Raw genomic sequence first — 15,692 nt, 5'->3', positions numbered from 1 at the left:
AGAAGGAATTTAAGCAGCGATGCTGTGGGACAGGCTTCCTCTTATATGTGCACCACCAGAAAATTCCTATTGTGGAAAAGCAGATTATTTTTTTTTTTTTTAACATCGATCTTCAAGGAAAATTTTTATCTCTGGTATGGTGTGACAAATACCAGTCATAGAACTGGTGCCTAGAATGAATTTTTATGTGTTGCTACAACTATATTAATGGCAGAATGAATTTTGAAGGGAAACCATAAAAATAATTTGCTTTCCTGCATTGCTTATTTATCACTCTGGGAGTTGCAAGGCTGCTACCCTTGCTGTTGCCTGCCTCTTCAAAGAGCCACTTATTCTTGCTTTAGTGGATCATCAGAAGAGACAAACTACTTGTGTTTGTGTTTTCAAGGACAGATAATTTTTAAAAAGTATAGGGCATCCTACATGCAAGCTACATGTGAAAGCAGTACTACCTCTTTTAATTCTGTTGCCTGCAGATACTGCTTTACCTGTTCTTGTTGTTTATTTATTGAAAATACCATCACTTGTTTTACTCTAGCTTCTTTGAAGAGAGAATTGGAGGAAATAAAGCAAATGTTATACGTCCACCCATATTGACACTATTTTGTTACAAATGGGTGCCCTGTGTTTTTTTTTTTTTCCTGTGTACTCCTGTATGGATAGGAGAATAAAAATATAATTGATAATGCCTTAAAAGACATAGGGCATGTAATAACTTGCTAGATTGCTATTTCAATGGTAAGTATTAGAGGAATTATTCATGCAAAAGTGCTTCTTGATTGTATCGCATTTTATGGTCTTAAAGTAGATTTCTTAAAAATACTTCCGTATGATTTCTGGTTTGTGCCTTGAATGTTTTTTGTTCTGACTTCACATTGTAGGGATTCTTCTCAGAAAGCACCTAATAGAGTAAAGGCCTTTATTACATTACATGTAAGTACGTAATACATGTAAGCATATAAGGGCATGTAAATTTTATAGTTAAGTGTGGAGTTCTTGGGTTGGTGTTTGTTTTATGAAAGATACTATAACATATATGCAAACGAATCTGTGCAAGACTTTATTCCTGAGTCAAAATTGACTGGGTAGGGTAATATTCCATAGTAAAAATTATTCAGTGTCAAAATAGGAGATATAGCAGCCTTCCGGTACTTAAAGGGGTCCTACAGGAAAGATGGGGAGGGACTCTATCAGGGAGTGTGGTGATAGTGCAAGGGGTAGGGGTTACAATAAAATATGCCCCAAAGAAAAGAGAAAACAAGAAAGAGGAAAAAAAAAAAAAAGAACTTGGAGAGAAGGAGGGAGAGTTCAGTTGTTTTAAAAAGCAGGCATTTGAAAGTTGGAGGATATGAGGGTGGTTGGGAAACCAGAAATGAGTAGGAGGAAATGAAATGAAAGCAGATGGCAACTTGAAGGCATAAGTCTTTGTGTGTTGTTTGCTTTTTAATCCAATATTCCTTTTAACTTTTCTAGATTCTATTATTAATATTCTCTAATTTTATCAGCAGGACTTCAAAGTATTCTTACAAAGTGGATGGCGTTGCTGTATCCTATTAAAAGGGTGAATCTGGCCTGGAAAAATTACATTTACTTATTGTGGTCTAATCAGGCTTCACTTTGAAAGTGCTGACTAACCATTCCTTCAGCAGAAAGGTTGTATAAACTGCAAATATTCAGTATCACAGAGAATTAGTGTAAGAGTCTGTAGTCATCCAAATCAAGTAATGGTTTTGAAACTGTAGGTAAGTGACTTTTCCAGATTCAACTGAGTCTTTCTGCCTAAATCTTTTTGTTCCAATTACAGTAGTTGGTATTAACCACATGTTCCCTCTCACACAAATCAATACAGTAGTTAGAGTAATTTTTGTAGGACTGAAGAATATTGAAAGACAATAGGGTTTTGCAATCAGGTTGTAAAAACAGTTGTTACATTTAAATAATAGTATTTTAATAGACTTCCCAATACTGGGATTTTATTTTTTTTTTATATTATTGATATACTGTTACTTTATGAAGTACTAGAAGCTCACAGTATTCAGATTTTATGTATTGGTTACTGTGTGTTAATTTTGTTGGTAACAAAAAAGGTTACAGTTCTGAGGTGGTGAAGCTAAGAGACAATTTTTCACTGTTACTACTGGCATCAAAGAATAGCAGCTGATTGTTTTCAACCACATTTTGGTCTAGGAATGATATGGTGCCAAATTAAAATTATCAATGTAGGAGGGAAGAAAATGGGGGGGAATCCCTTTCTGAACAGTAGATGTAATTTTATACTGATAACAGGCCTGAATTTGGCTGCAGCATCTCTGTATTTGGTTGTAACAGTCTAGAAATGAATATACTTGTTGCTTCTATGGCTTTTTCATGTTATTACATACCTTTGAGTCTGGTGGTAAAATGACTGGATGTCTGAATATTTATGCCAGCTGAGTAAGTAATGCAGAAACCAGGCAATGTAGTTTCAAGAGCAGAGCCAGGAAGAGCTTTTAAGCTGATAGCAAGAGGACAGGAGACAGAAGATGTGGGGAGGGGAAGGCAAGACTGGAAACAATTCCTGAGTTTGTTAGCTCAAAAGTGCTATACAATTATTGTTGTAGCATGAGCTATTGTTGTATTACAATTTCTTACTGGATTACATAGATTTAAGTACCCTTGAGGAAAAATCATAAATACAGGCTTCAAGCCTCTCTGTTGTAAAATACTGATTACATATGAATGGTAAAACTGAATTATATCGAAATTGTTAGAAAGGGATCTAGATGATCAGGCGCTGGGTCTGATGAGGCCTTTATCTACTTTTTTTTTTTCTGGTATTTGGTAAATCACATCAGCTTCCATATCCACAGGATAGCCCATATGGCATAGAGCCTTTTGAATATATAGAACAGAGTGGGCAGAGAATACAAGATAGAGAGACTATATGTCTGCACTGTGCCAGAAACAGAATGAATTCTGCACACAAGAGAGTTTTACTGGGTGATGAAACTTAAAGGTGATAGGGAAGAGGTGAGGAAAAATGGTATAACAGAATTTAGCATAAAAAGGAAAAACAGCAGGGAGAATTAATAACAAAATGACCGTTCTTGGGAACAGGATTGAAGGGGTGCTGGAAATCAGAAGAGGTGGAGAATAGTTGCAGCAGCAGGTAACTATGCTGGGCAAACGTACACATGTATCTGTGCATATCTCTATAGATATTTAAAACTTGTCTCCTTCAAGCTCAGGTGGAAAAGTAACTTTGGAAGTATTCAGAAGTTTAAGATGTTTCTTTTATCTTCTCAATTCAAGAATATTCTAGTACAGACTGAGGAGATCCATGCTTAAGGCACGTATCTAAAACTTTACATCCTCTTTGTGTCCGCAGAATGTGTATTCTGCGTGGCATGGAGTGAATTTTGCCAGATTTCAGAAGAACATAGGTTTAATTTGAGGTACAACTAATCATTTCTGCAAGAAATTGATTGGGATACCTCTATTGTGCCCTGCATAGCTTATGTAATACAATAAAATAGATCATTCCATCTGTTTAAAATCTGATGCTTTGTGTATATGCTGCATATAAATTACTTCTATTAGATTTTTTTTGATCATCTGTGACACTTCTTAAAAGTAAATTTTCACCTTCACTTTAGACTGAAGAATAATATTCTGTGGTGAATGACATGAGTGACTGCCCCATTTGCAATAGGAGTTTTCATTCTGGGGTTCAGCAATGGAGAGTACCATTGATCTCCAGTTCTTCTCTGTGGAAAGTGGGACTACGCATTTTATTCCTTCATATAGGAGACTGTAGGAAACATTAGGTCAGTAGGACAAAAATGTTGTCAGAGAGACTTGCCTTGTGTGAAGGATTAGTTTCTGTTCCAGTAGCTCGCATTCTCCCCAGACTCTTGTGCTCCAGGCAAAATCTTACTTTTAACAGATGTAAAATTCTGGATTTGGAACATGGTGTATACCTGTGTGAGGTCCTGTTTTGGGAAGAATTTTTTAATGGATTTGCAGTAACTGTATTTAGTGTTGCATATGTATGTGTAACCTGGAGCAATGTTTGAGGTGCATAGAGAGTGTACCAATAAGACGAACAAGACTGGGTTTGGGAAGATTAGAAGTTTTATTCTTCGAATTACTTTAAAAATAATAGGAGTTCATACAAACTACAGCATGTGTCAAACAGGAATTTAGGACTTTGTTTAGCTTGTTTCAAGTACAGTATCTCAGGGAGCACCACAGTTGTGTGGGTTTTTCTTTAGTATTTTGTTTTGGGTGTGTTTTTGTTGGTTTGGGGGTTGTTTTTCTTTATTTGTTTGTTTGGCTTTTTTAGAAAATGTTCAGTATAAGTATTTGCAGTGAAGGACCCACACTTGTAATAGCACAAGCACTCAAATGATGGATTTGCTTTTAAGGTTTTCAAGTCTAGCTTGTCTTTCATCTGTTGGCTTGTTACTTTTGTCTGCTGTATTAAAGGAGGTCAGTTCAACAATATTTATCTGTTGGTTACGTCATTTTATAAAAACAAAACTAAATGTATGTCTTCTAAGCTTATACTAATTTGATTTAATTATGTTATTGATATCTCTGAAATAATTGTCATCTTTCCTCATTAATGACTTCTATTAGTACTCAGCAGAACTCAATATTAAACTCCGAGTGAGAGAGCTTCTGGAAATGCAGTAGAGTTTACCACATTGAAGCCAAATGAATTTTATTTTTGGCAGTTCTTAACAGCTGGAAATGGATCAGAAACTCTTATCTGGCCACCTCAATCACTGCCAGAAGGTGTCAGTACCTCCATAGTAGGAAGGGAAAGAAGCATTGCTTATATCTCACAATATTTTGTGGGGCTTTTTGTTTGTTTTAATTGGTTGGTATTTGTTTCTTAAAAATAAATTACCAATGTGGGTAATAACAACAAAAAAAATGCAGCTTGCCCCTTGTCCCACTGTAAATGTATTTATGCCAATTCAGACCTGGTTATGAATGAGACTAATGAATCAATTTTAAACAGACTACTAAATTTTTGGCTGTCAATAGCAGAGAAGTGCCCTACTTTCTTAATTTTAGACTTAACTTTCAAACAATTAAAAAAAAAAAGTTATGACATTCTTACTAAATAGGACTCTCCAAACAATAATTTTAAAATACTGTCAAGTGAGAGGAAAGCAAAGAGTTGGATTGCACTTGAAAATGTGTGTAATGTGTTGTTTTAACGGAGCTTTTAAATATAAGGCTAATAAGACTACTTCCTAGAAACTTAAAAATCCAGGTGATATATTTTTAATTCCTGCAGTGCTTGCAGTTAACAGCATTATGGTAGTATTTTTTTAATTATCCTTCCTGTTCCCTGTATTTGAAAAGCCGCCTTGGTTTTAGAGAAGGAGGTATGCAAAAGCTTTTTCTTCTTGTCTCTAAAGTGGGAGAATTGTGAGTAAACAGAAAGTAAATTAAGATTAATAATATTTCATAGTTAACAAACCTATCAAGAATAGCATTGGCTAGGGCACTTTTCAAATGTTTAGTCTGGTTGTTTACTGCTTCTCTTCAACCTGGATAAATTGGAATCATTTTGTATGCTAGCATATTTGTCACTCGTGTCTGTGGATGTCCATTGGAATTCCTGCTTTGCTGCCATCACCTAAGTCACCTTGGGCAAACCTCTTTATTTCGCATGCTTTGCTTTGCAGTTTGTGTAATGAGAATAAGAAATGTTCCTACTTTCTAAGGATAAGTCTGCAGAGATTTGAACAGTGTTTGTGTCTAGAGACAAAGGATTTGAGGCATATTCCAAATCCTAGCCTGATTACTTCATTACTTGTTTGTAATGCTTTATAATATGGAGCCTAAATTTGTTAACCAGAAGTGACCCATTTTTTAATTGCAATGAAGTATTCTGGTAGGTGATTCATCCTTGTTTATACTACAAGCAATTGAGTTGAAGTGATGCAAAAAGTAGAACTGAAATTGTCTTTGTCCACATGACTTTTCTGTTGTATCTAGCTCAAAGAGGAGCTGCAAGAATTAAGACAAATGCATATTAAATTTACTCAAATACCATAATGCAACTGGGAGAGTACCAGTTCAAAGCTAACGCAAAGAAAATTAAAAAGTATACAATTAGTGGCATGATTATATGCTGCTGTGAGTTATGTTAAAGTATACTAGGAGAATTAATACGTCTAGAATCATAGAGGATACAGTGGAACACACAAGACAACTCACTGGTCACTTAATGGAGAGGCCCGCATTTCAGGAAGTCCTGTTATGTTCACCACAAATCTCAGGACAAGTATGATTCACTTATCTCACTTTTTTTTTTTCCTTCTCATCAGCTCATGAGTTGAAAGCCTGCTTGTAGTAAACTGATTATCCTTTTCTTTAAAGGAAAAAAGGCTGATATATGGAACCTTTTGATAGCATTGTATTTTTACAATAGTTAAGGACTTGCTTAAATGGTTTTTTTGGACTAATGGCAGTATTTCCTCCATAACCAGTATAATGTTGGCAGAAAGCTAGGTGATAGACAGGAGAGATTCTGCTCTATTTTACCTGGATTGTCACTTAATTCTCCTGTTCACTTCTGCATGGAAGTGCTCAAACATAAGGAATCTGGAATACAGCTACTCAGAAAGCCGAGAACTGGCATCTTAGGGAGGTTCAGCGTCTTCTAGTGTTGATACCCTGCAATTCATTCAGTTGGAGATTGCACGTACATTTATTGTGTAATAATCACTTAATTAGCGATTGTGATTCTTTATATAAATATCTTTTTTTCCTGTGACTATAATTTATATCTATATCTGTCAGACACAAAAGGAACTCTTCTCAACTTGAATAAATACACTTGCTGTGTGTAGAGTTGCAGTGCCTTGCTTTGGGAAGATTCTGGGAATCAAGAATGCAGTACTGACTTCTTAATTTGGTTAATTGGCATTGTTGTCACACCTGGAACTGCTGAAACAGTTGATGCTATATAGGGGCTAGCAATACTGGCTAAAAATAATATTAAATTTTAGTACAGAAGGTAACGTTACTGAAAATCCAGACAATAGCCGTCATGTTCATTATTCTCTTGTTTACAATTTATGATCAAACTGGGAAAAATGCCTGTCACAGAAACCATTTATGTGACACAAATAGAAATAGTTTTAAGTAGAATAGCAAATATGCTTTTGGCAGATAAGTGTTCATTCAAGGCATTCAGTGAATGCATGTGAATGTGGATTTTTTTGAGGTCAATTAGCAGCCATGTTAATATCATTAGCATCTTTTTTTTTTTTTTAACAATTAGCTAATTTGGCTAAACTAAACACAATTTTAGTTAGTTCACCTCTCAACTTTTTTCTCCAATCAAGACCATTTAAAATTAGCTGATGCTAGCTTTAGTATATTAAAACTGGTTTTTATTAGCAAATGCAATGACCTTCAATGTTCACCTGAATTATAATGGACATTCTTAAAAACTCTTTAGCTAGAACTAAATAACATAAGTATGATTTATAAATCTTTTCTAGAGTAAATATACAGAACACTGACTTCTGAGATTATGGTTGCTAAGTATAAGAAACCATTGAGGTGTGTGTGGTTTTTTGGTTTTTTGTTTTTTTTTACAAGATAATCAGTATAAAAATATTAATTAAAAAAAAAAAAACCAACAGAAAACAAACTGTTCTCCTCCTGTCTAAACTAAAAACTAAACTGGATTGTCCTGTGTCTAATATTATATGAATGTTCAGAGACTTAAGCTTAAAAGTATTAGCTTTTTTTAAAAAAATTAGTTCTTGGAGGTCAGTCACAGTAAGAACATCCATCTTCTAACTAAACTACAAAAATGATACAATTTTGGAGGCTTCTGTGGTTAGTCTTATTTTCCTTGGTTTCCTGTGTCTGGCATGCCCATTTTGCCAATGCCAGAGGCCTGAAATATCACCCATAATTTACCACCACTGAAAGATGTGTGCTCACAGAAAGCAGAACTCACTTGTCTTCTCTGTTACTACTTTCTGACAGACTTCTTGCAGATCTGAGGCAAAGCGTGGTCTTCATGGGACAATTGCAACTTTCATTTTTAATATAGGAAGAGAGACATATTAAACTGGAATGTAAAGAATGGATGACATTTTCAGTCTTTTTCAGAAATGCGCCAGTAAGAGGATGTTCCAGGTTCATGGATTCTTGGATTGCTGTTAAGTACATTTACATCCACTAGTGTACGTTGCAACTAAGTAACATTTTCATTAATTTCAGTATAATAATGGATAAAACCAGGGTATGGTTAGAAAAAAAAAAATAGTCCCCAAAAGGTATGATCCTGAATCTATCAGAATTGCCTGCCACCAGGGTGTGTTGAGAGGGGAAGTACAATTTTATTCTTTTACCCTTCCCCAAGAACCCCAATCCACTGCACAATGACCACATGTTATGGTTTGAGGAACCCATAACAATTCATTGTTGTTTAGAGAATTATTCTCTCACCCAATGACCCCTCCCCACCTGGGAAGGGGAATCGGGGGCAAAAACCAAGGAACCATGGGGGCTGAAATACAGACGGACTTAATAGAACTAAATAATTGCCATTAATAATACTAAATAACCAATATTGAGCCTGATACCAATATAAAATATACAAGGATTATTCTCAGTCAATTCTATGAGTAGGAAGCTGTGCACTCCCAGCAGTGGACAGCAAATGTCAGACACTGTGAGTGCTATGGCTTTGGGAGGAAGGGAAGGCCTCAGGGGTCCAGCATGGGGGCAAGAAGTTCTCTGGGTCACAGCCATCAAGGAAGAGAGAGAACTCCGCAGCAAACTTTCTAATTTATATTGAATGTGACATTCATAGTATGAAATAATCCTGTTGGCCATCTTGGGTCAAGTGCCTGGGTCTTGCTTGTCCTCGCTCCTCCTCACCCCTCCACCTAGAGACCTTGAAAACCACACACCATAGCTGGCACAGTGTTTACATACAGTAAACACTTTCACAAATTCAGACACTAGAGTCTTCTAAAAGTGCAGCTTTCCCAAGCATTAGAAGAGACTTTACTGAAAATTAAAATTACTGAAAGAGAAAGAAATCCTGTGTTGCTCAAACCAAGACAGCACATGAAGAAAAAGCTTTTTTAAAAAATGATTTGTACTCTCAAACCATAAGATGGCAGATGGTGACGTGGGTCTGGCTGATTCATTAAGACTGTCATCTTCAGTCTTTCTGATCAGGCCACCTTATCACCAGCAACCAAGTAGGTTTTTCCTCTGACTTTTTAAGCACTGTCAAGATGCAGAAAGGAAGATGAGGTCAGGGGTAACTTCAGTGGATCAAGCCGTGCAATCCCTGCGAGGGTATCGTGACCCATTTTCTTCTGGGCTGCTCTTATCTACTCAAGGATGAGATAGGTGGGAATTAGGTGCAAGAAAGCAATGAACAGCACCATTGCGAAGAGAGTCTTCTGTGGTAGAAAATTGAAAGGTTCTACCTACAATCTACAATTTTAAAAACCCATATATCTGTGGATTTAAAACTAATTTTTCCCCTGTGAATGAATAGGGTTCTTCACAAAAATTGAGTGAGGCCTTTACAGCACTCCAGCCTCCCCAGATTATCTAATGATTATTACATTGAGTTTCTTGAGGTTTAGTCCTATTTTTGTGTACTTTAATGACAGATGGTCTCAATTTGCCCAGAACTATGTTATTTTTTGCAGCAGCCCAATATTATCTTATGGCTTGACACATACATGCTCCCTGCACACATGCAAGCCCCAAACCCAAATCCTATTTTGGAAATCTGCTGTTATAGCCAAGCAGCATCCCTTGTCAAAGGTAGCATGGGTTAAATGATACAAAGCTATAAATGGAAAACCCAGGGTTTCTGTTTGTGTGAGAGAGAGTACTTTTTGGCTCTAAGTCTAAGTTTCAGGTTCTAAATACAATTAATTGTGTTTCAGAATGCATTGTGTTGGATGTTGATTGCTAATTCAAATTACCCATTGTAATTCTCAGGTAGTCTCTTTAATTTCTGTGTTTCAGGACAAGTGAGCTGCAGTCTCTGCCTTTTCCATCCCTGTAAATTTAGTGTAGAGCAATGTCAGGATGAGAAAAGAATTTAAATGGAACAGAGCTTGTGTGATCTTTCTTCCATGGGGAAGATGGGCGACCAGGAGATTAATATGTTTGCAGGCAGGTACAAGTCTGACGTATTTCAAATAGAAATCACTTTTATTGTTAACTCTTCTGTTCTTGAAATGTTGCATGCCACACAACACAGAACAGTTAACAATATTTATTGCTGTTGCTCAAATATTATCCAGAGGTCAAAGCTCTATTACACTTGGTACTGAGCAAATGTGAGACAAGTTCAGCATGTTGCGGTGGTGCTTTTAAATACCTATGTTGATTCACAGAAGTAAAATGGAACTTTCTCAGGCTTCTAGTCTCACAATTTCTTAGGGCTTATTGTAGCTGTATGATTTTGCATGGGAAAATAAAAGTGGGACTGCAGTCAAATCTTTGCTATCTGTAGCAGAGGAAAGCTAGAATAAGTATATTTGAAAATATTATTCTACTTTGTTACCAGTACTGCTAAGCATGTCTACAACTTGAAAGAAAACAGTGATTAAAACCAGAAATTAATAGCTGTAGAGTTCAATAGGCAGTGTTTTTGCCTTGAAGACAAACAATGATGTCAGTGAACTAACTTCAACGTTGGGTAAATAAGATCAGAATAATAATCTATAGCCTAGGAAGTTACAGAAATCTTCAGTCGACTGTATTGAAGATACACCAGACAATCATTCAGTTTGGGGAAATTGCTACTGCAGGCTATTGTAACTTTTCCAGAAAATTCACAAAATTCCTTCTCTCCTCTTGTCACTGATGGCTTAAAAAGCAGATAAGAAACAAAAAGAAATTTTGATGGTTTAATATGTAAATAAATTAAAATGAGGGCTAGGGGAAAGAAGGGAAGCCTTCCATCTTACTTTTGCAAAGGAAATACAGATTGGCAGCCAAATCATACAAAAAATTTATCTACACTTGTCTCAAAACTTTGACCACCATAACTTATCTGTTACTCAAAGCTTTTATGTGTTTAAAACAATTGTTTAACAAAATAAACTGAGAGTATGCAAAAGTTACACTGGTACAAATATTTATCTGTTATTTTTATTGATTCAGTTAAGCACTGCCAGTGGTTGTGCTTTTATTTTGTTAGGTTTATTTTTCTTCTTTAAAACTAATTGAAATTTGGGTTAAAAATACTAACCAGAACATAGGACCATAATGTTGTTGCACCCCTGAAGCTAATAATATCTTGAAATCTAACATGGTTATCATTCACTTTAACATAAAGATAACTGACAAAGTCTCTTGGTCTTTCTGTATTGTCAGACAGAAATTTGTCCAACAATAAACAGGAGAAAAAAAAAAAAGAAGAACGTTTTTCTGAAATAGCACATGAAAGACAAGGAAACACATGATGTTAAGTCACTTGTTCATGCTATTCAAGAAATCTGCAGAAGAAAGAATAGAGTAAGTTATCTACACTTACGCCATTTTTATTGCTGTCCTACATCCTTCCTATTTTCTCTCACACCAGGAAATAATCCTCAAGTTTTTGTAGCAAACCCTATTAAGATCTGCCCCACACCCTCTCCATAAAATATCATGAAATTTAAAGTAACATAATGAAATAAAATAGTAGTGTGTTTTTAATAATTTATTTGAATAATTATTTATACTACAGTACTCTCTAGAGCATTAACTAAGACTATTTTGGTAGACTAATCATAAAGAGTAAACAACACATTGCTACCTATAAGATCTTAGAGTTAATGGTGAAATCCAAGTTAATGGAGTGCAATTGACTTTAATGAAACAGTGTTTCAGCTTAAAGGTATGTAAATGTAACAAGACTTTGTACTTTGTAATAGCGTGCATATCTCAGAAAGTATAAGTTCCCTGATGTTCCTTGTAGGCAAAGCTCTTCTCAAATTCAACTCTCTACCTGTGACTAGAAATCTAGGTAATATTTGTTGCTATTTTAATAAACACAAAATAGGGCAGTTGCTATCCATCTCTGAAAATCATGTGTGCCTGCTAGAGGATCTGTAAATAAGGGACTGTTTTGTACAGTAAATCACAGCTAACTTTTGGTTTACTGGCATGCCCTGTAATAAAGTAAAACAAATATTTACAACTTTCTGGCCTGAAGACCCTGATCACAAAACTATATCTGAACCCAGCTTTCATAAGGAAAATTCTCTTTGAATTTTCAGTTTATAAGTAAAGCTCCCTGCACTTACCAAGTATTACCAAATTGCCAAGAAAAATAAAGTGATCCTGGAGTACACAAGGGCAATTCTTCCACACTGTTTTGGGCACCATACTTCAAGAAAAATGTAGATGTGCTGGAGGCAATCCAGAAAGGAATAAAAAGAATGAGCAATAGTCTAGAGGGAGCATGAGGGAGGGTGGAAGGAATTGGCATTGTTTAGTCTAGAGAAGAGAGACTAAGGAAAGATGGGATGTCAGCCCATAACCATGAACAATGCTTCTGCACAGAAGAAAATATAAACTATAGATAGGAAAAGAAGTAATGAAAAAAAACTGCAGCAGGGGATATATGATATAGTTGCTAAAGGTAACGTTCCTTTAATAGATTGGTTAAGGGCTTAGTAAAATTTTCTGGCTAAATTTAGTTATCCATTTAAAAATTAAATGCTGGTATCTGGTAAAGATGTGAAGTGGAAGTCAAGTCTGTATATAAGTTGTAACTTCTAGACCTATTCTGAAAACTTAACAATAAACTCTCTAGGATCTCTTGACGATTTTATATTGAACAAATGTCTCCAGTAGGTCATGCCCACTTGGGATGATAGGATGCTAGTTGCTGAATGCAACTGAATGGAAGCTGAACATAATTAGTGTCAACAATATAAGTAGTAGCACTCTATTTCCATTTGGGATTTCACTTCAATTTTCAGACCAGCAAGAAAATCTCATAGGATGGTAATGGTTCAATCCCAATTTTTTGTTGAATTTTGTCTTTGTGTGGGCCATTGAACAGAAGCATGAGGTTTGCTCCCAGCCATAGTTAGTAACTCTGTGTAAGATCTGGGCCTCTTTATGTTCCTATTCAATTAATATTTCCAGAATTAAAATGTGGCTTTAGAGACTTTCAAAACAGTTGTTCTGAATCTTCCTATGCTTAATAAGGAAACCGATTTTTCTTTTTTATGTCAATCTTCTTTAAGTAATTTTGAATGTTTTGAAGCTGAATTTTCAGCTCTATCTTCCTGGTCCATTCCTACTCCTTTCTGGAGATCTAAATAATAAATTCACTGAAGAGTACCTAATGTAGCTATAAAGAAGCTACAAGCAATCCAGGAAACTGTGTAGATATGCACATTAAAAGTATATAAAGATTAAAGGACATTTTAGACTAATATCCTTTCGAACAGAAACTTGCAACTTTACACTTCCTATGTGGAGAGGAGTTCGTAATATTTGTATTACTCACATTTACTTTTTTTGTGCTTCTGGAGACCTGATATCTAGGAAGACACCATTTATTAGTGATTCACAAATACCCTTAGTCAGAAAAGATGAACAAGCTGGGCTTCCCTATTCAGAGTGCTACTAGAAATCATCAGACACAGCAGGTAGATGAAGTTACCCCATCACAATCATATTTTACCTAATGTGTTATACCGTGCCATACCTTCTTATCTCCTTAAGGATGCAAGTTTGCTGGAGTATTTACCTGCTTGACAGAATACAATAACTTTGGCACATACAATTGGAGCAAGAGTAACTTCTGACTTGCAATTAGTTCTTGTGTTTATAGTTTTCAGTAGCAGATCTCAAAGCAACAGAGGTCAGCAGTACTGTCCTCTTTTAAAAAAACAAAAAAGCAAACTGTAGGATTGGGGCTGGGAGGATTAGCCACTGTTCTCCTGTTAACCAGTGACAGAGTCAAAAACAGCACTTAGGTAGCTTGAATCCCAATCCCGCACTGTAACATGGAGACAACATTCCTGAATTCACCTGAAAGCACCTTGAAAATTATATCAGCACTGAAGCCTAGCTATAGGACTATTAATGGGACCCTCTGCAATGGGTCACAGATGGTCTGAAAGGAATGGTATAAACATATAAGCCCAAAAACTTCAGTTCATAAGGATGACTATAAACTTACCATTACTCAACTTTTAGGATGTCTGGGAATACTATTGCCAGAAAAGCTAAAAAGAGAGGGGTCAAATAGTAGAGATGTATAAGAGGAAGCAGGAGGGATGTCCAACCAATTAGAACTCACCCCAGCCCTAATTCCAGGAAAAAACATTCATCTCATCACCCCTCTCTCCTGGCCATAAAAGTTCTGTTTGCATATAACTTTGGGTTACAAAACAGTATTCTTGGAAAACAGTTGCATTTCAGCAAGAGACCAAAGATGCATGTTTATTCTGTATGATACTAAATGAATGGACGACTCACAAGAATGCATCAGTCCAGTGAGTTATATGTCTAAGCCTCCGTTGTCTGGAGCATAACTTACAAAACTGCTTCTGCACTTGGGACGTGTACCTAATGCTATCCTAATAAGGTTGTGCTAAGACTGTCTGAACATTCCTCAGCTGCGCCTGCAGAATGAGTGCAAATACGTTAAATCTCCCACATTTATATCTGTTGGGAAATGCTGGCGCACTCCAGGAATCAGAATATTTGGTTTGGTGTTGTGGGTTTCTTATTTAAATGCCACTAATTTGAATTTGGAAAACTTTGGTCTCCTGTATGTGATATGGTTTTCAGATGTGAATGTGTATATGTCTCTATGTGTGTTGGAGATTAAGAAATGGAAATAGCTTTAGGAGTTTTCTGTAATTCTTAAATACTTGTGGATCAACTTCTAAATATTGCATATGTATAATTAACTTCTCCAGTGCTGGATTCCTGGACCACTACATGGGTATGTAGGTAAAAAGACTTCATTTCCAATGGTTTCCACAATGCCATTGAAATCACACGTACTGAAATTTAAAAATCAAGAAAAATACTATAACTTAACTAAAAAGAAAACAAAGATGACTTCTGAAGTGATGTAATGCAGCATATTTTCATGTATGCAATAAAATATTCCAAAGAAATTACTAGCCAGTTAGATCACTTAATTGGCTCCATTTGTGCTTTTCCAAAAATAGATGTGGCATTGTGCATTGAGAGGTCTATCCCAGTTGAGCTGCAGGAGAATCCATTACTTATAGATCACTGGTTTTGCTTTCCCCTTCCCCTTGCCCCTCCCCTCCCCTCCCCTCAAACAAAACCTTATTATTTTTAATTGTTTCATGTTTTTGAAATTCACAAGAAATTTTGCTTTGTACAAGTAGCATTAAAGCTGGACATTTAAAAAATGTTTAGGAAAGGTGATATCACTTGGATAACAAGACAGGTAAATGCTTAAACCGATGCATTCTAGCAATATTATCTAGCACTCATGACATAGGAAGGAGAGATCTAGAAAAGGACCTTTTGCCTTTGTTTGACCAGATTGTAAATGCCTGGCCTCATTAATCCAGAATGCTAGGTTAGCCTTTGTCCTAAACTTCTTACACTGCCAAAGAAGGTATCCTAGGCCATCATTATGTGGTTGCTTTAATCAAGCAGATGGCTGCACTGCTACCAGAAAAGATATTGGTCTT

Source organism: Vanellus vanellus, assembly GCF_965231255.1.
Source record: "Vanellus vanellus genome assembly, chromosome: 3".
NCBI classification, from domain to species: Eukaryota; Metazoa; Chordata; class Aves; order Charadriiformes; family Charadriidae; genus Vanellus; species Vanellus vanellus.
This window is presented reverse-complemented; position numbering follows the sequence as displayed.